The sequence below is a fragment of the Macrobrachium rosenbergii genome, chromosome 7 (genome assembly GCF_040412425.1).
Source record: "Macrobrachium rosenbergii isolate ZJJX-2024 chromosome 7, ASM4041242v1, whole genome shotgun sequence".
NCBI classification, from domain to species: Eukaryota; Metazoa; Arthropoda; class Malacostraca; order Decapoda; family Palaemonidae; genus Macrobrachium; species Macrobrachium rosenbergii.
The window spans coordinates 39,590,741-39,593,887 of NC_089747.1; the positions used below are offsets into that span (position 1 = coordinate 39,590,741).

Genomic DNA, 3,147 nt, shown 5'->3' on the forward strand with positions numbered 1-3,147 from the left:
ATATTCAACAACTACTTTTAGTTCTTTAGTTATCGATGGCCAAAATGCTACGTTATCAGTACTCTCTCATATACCCTTAAATCTTTAATTACTGCCTTACGTTACTTGACAAAAAAAATCTACAAAAAAATGTAGGTCACAGCTAAGCACTAATGAATCTGCTTGACACTTCGACACTTACAATTTTAATAAGTTTAATTCCCTTTATAATTTCAAACAACAGTTTTGTTCCAGGAAACGATTCTCAAAAAGCAGAATTATTACTAAAGTTTTTTTATACTGTCTTCAAAAACGGGCCCCCCCCCCAAACAAAAAAAATTAAAAACTAAAGGTAGCAGGAATCAAAACAGGTGCAATTTCAAAATACATTATTATCTATTAATTTATTCTCATTTTTTCATTTTTTTAATTGCATTCTTTCTGCATTTCCCTATACCTTGTCAACACTTCCTAATGAACACCACCATATTCTTTGGAAGCTTGAATTTCAAGTCAATGGCCCCCTTGGAGGTGGGCTTATTCCATAAGAATAGGGTACATCATCTGAATAAAAATAAAAATAAAATAAGAAAATAATAATGTAATTGCGTAGACATCAAATATTAGAACTTACATTATACTATGGCCGATATAACAGAAGTCACTGAAGATTCAGGGGTAACTACGTAGGCGCTGACGCAGCCTCGATATTATAGTTTACAGTGAAACAGGTTACCTCTAATCCTTGGCACGGAGAACCAAGCTATTCTACGCTTAGGACCTCCATACTTCGTCAAATTTCTTTCTTCGTGTGTAAGGTAACGCTTGAATGATCCAAGCTACTTTACTGAGGGTGCAAGATGACAGCGCTGGTCCCTGCAAAAGAAGAATACTTCGAACCAAACCACTCAATTTAAGTTTACAATTTACGTTAACTGCCAAAATAAGAGTATTCAAGTAGCTTTGCAATTTACCTCAAAGCAAAAATAAGAGCATTCAAGCAGGCAATGAAATCCAGGCTGTAACATTGTAGATAAAATACCGTTACAGAGATTTTGATTAAATCTATACAAACAAAAATTGCCACATTACATGGGCACTTAAATTTTAAATACTTATGAAAAGTAATAATATACTTACTAGTTATTCATGTGTGATTACAATGCTTTAATTCCTCAGACTAAACAGAGGCTCCCCAAGCTGCAGTACGTAGCTAGACCTAGTCCTAAATACGTCTGTATCGCCTGTAGGAAAAAAAAATAAAACTTATAAACAGCTAAAAAGCTTTTTAACGGGAACCAATCTTATTTACAATGTATATTGAAGTGTACGTGTTACAGCATTTAGGCATAGCCTATACAGTATAAGAAAAAGGTTTATATACAACTACAAAAGCTTTAACGGCAAACTGACTCTTGTTTACAACTAAGTACATGAAATTATACAAGCTACGGTAGTTAAGCAATTATGGAAGCTAGTTTCAAACCTAAATTAACACTAGAAACGCGGAAGGCATTCTTGGTGAAAGACAAAATAGCGAATAGCAATAACGGCATTTCGCAATAGGCAGAAAAAATATATATCTGGTCACTTAAGGATGATTAAACTCAAGTAAAACATTTTAGGCCTATGTTGGAAATATATCTGAAGCTGAACCGAGATAAAAGTGTCACATGCAGCAACACGAACATTCAAACTTACATTTAAAAGAAATAAACAAACCATTTTAGGCCTATGTTGGAAATATATCTGAAGCTGAACAAAATAAAAATGTCAATTAACACGAACACTGAAACGCACATTTAAAAGAAATAAAACATTTTAGGACTGTTGGAAATATATCTGTAGCTGAACAGAGACAAAAGGGTCACTTAACACGAACACTGAAACTTGCATTTACAAGAAACTCAAAAAATGTTAGGCCTATGTTGGAGAAGAAGCACTTGCAAGAAAAATTTAGAATGCAAAGACTTAACAGCAGAAAACGTCATGAGAAAGTTAAAAATAAACACAGCTAAAAATAAAGTTAATTTACACCAAACAGCACTTAGGAATAAAAGGTCAATAACCTGCTAACGAAGATTTTAATAAAAATGCACTGGGTCCTTCAGGCAACTCAGACGAAGAAACCAAACACCTACACCTAAAGCCTAAACGACACATGCAAAATCTTCCCTACTAAGCAGTCGAAGAGTAAAAACCTACTAAAAAATCAAGGAGTTAAAAGCTACTAAGCAGTCAAGGATCATATGAACTTCAAAAAGCAGACGACGCTCTTAAACCCAACACCTTCCGCGTGTGAGTGAGATTTTGAAATTCCAGTTTCTTTTTACGTGTTTTTAATGGCAGAAGCGTTGCTCGTTCGTAAAAATGGCTCAGAGTTACAACAAGCAGTTTATATTTTCATTTATCTTTACCTTTATCTGTTTGTTATTCTCGTTTCTCTTCCATTTACCAAATATGTACCCTATTCTCAGAGACTCGCTCTTAAAGTTAAGGGGCGTTTCGTAAGAATACCTGCAGTTTTTTTTAATAGTACCACAACAAGTGATTTATATTTTCAATTATCTTTTATTTTTCTTTGTTATTCTCGTTCGTTATTCCCGTTTGTTATTCTACTAATTACCAGATATCAACCCTATTCTGTGGACGCGCAGTTTTGAATAGTACCATAGTATAATTGTATAATTTGCTGTTTTTAAGTTAGGTAATAATGTTTTGAAAGACAGATGGAGATTAGCCCAAAGTTATTTTGAAGCTTATTTGCATTCCAGTTTATTGATTTGTTTGTGTCTACATTTATCTATCTCAGTTTTACAGAGAGAGAGAGAGAGAGAGAGAGAGAGAGAGAGAGAGAGAGAGAGAGAGAGAGAGAGAGAGAGAGAGAGAGCGAGTCAGTTAAAAACGTACGTGAAATAATACAGAAACGAAAGTAGGCAATATATCAGAGAAAAAATATAAGCTCATCATACAAATTATTTAAAAAAAACATATAAATGTAAATATAAATATAATATAAATATAAACAGATAAATATATAAAATATAAATTCTTTGGAAGCTTGAATTTCAAGTTAACTACCCCTATGGTGTGCTTGTTCTGTAGAAATAGGGCTCACCATTGAATAATAATAATAATAATAATAATAATAATAATAATAATAATAAT

General features: G+C 33.0%; 1 long non-coding RNA gene across 1 annotated transcript; it reads right to left on the reverse strand.

The window, feature by feature from the left end:
• Positions 1 to 715: 715 nt before the first annotated feature.
• Positions 716 to 2,128, reverse strand: LOC136840327 (uncharacterized). The gene is made up of 3 exons (XR_010853591.1): positions 2,049 to 2,128; positions 1,120 to 1,223; positions 716 to 855 (listed from the first exon to the last, which is right to left on the reverse strand). It is a non-coding gene; the product is annotated as an uncharacterized lncRNA (long non-coding RNA).
• Positions 2,129 to 3,147: the final 1,019 nt, after the last annotated feature.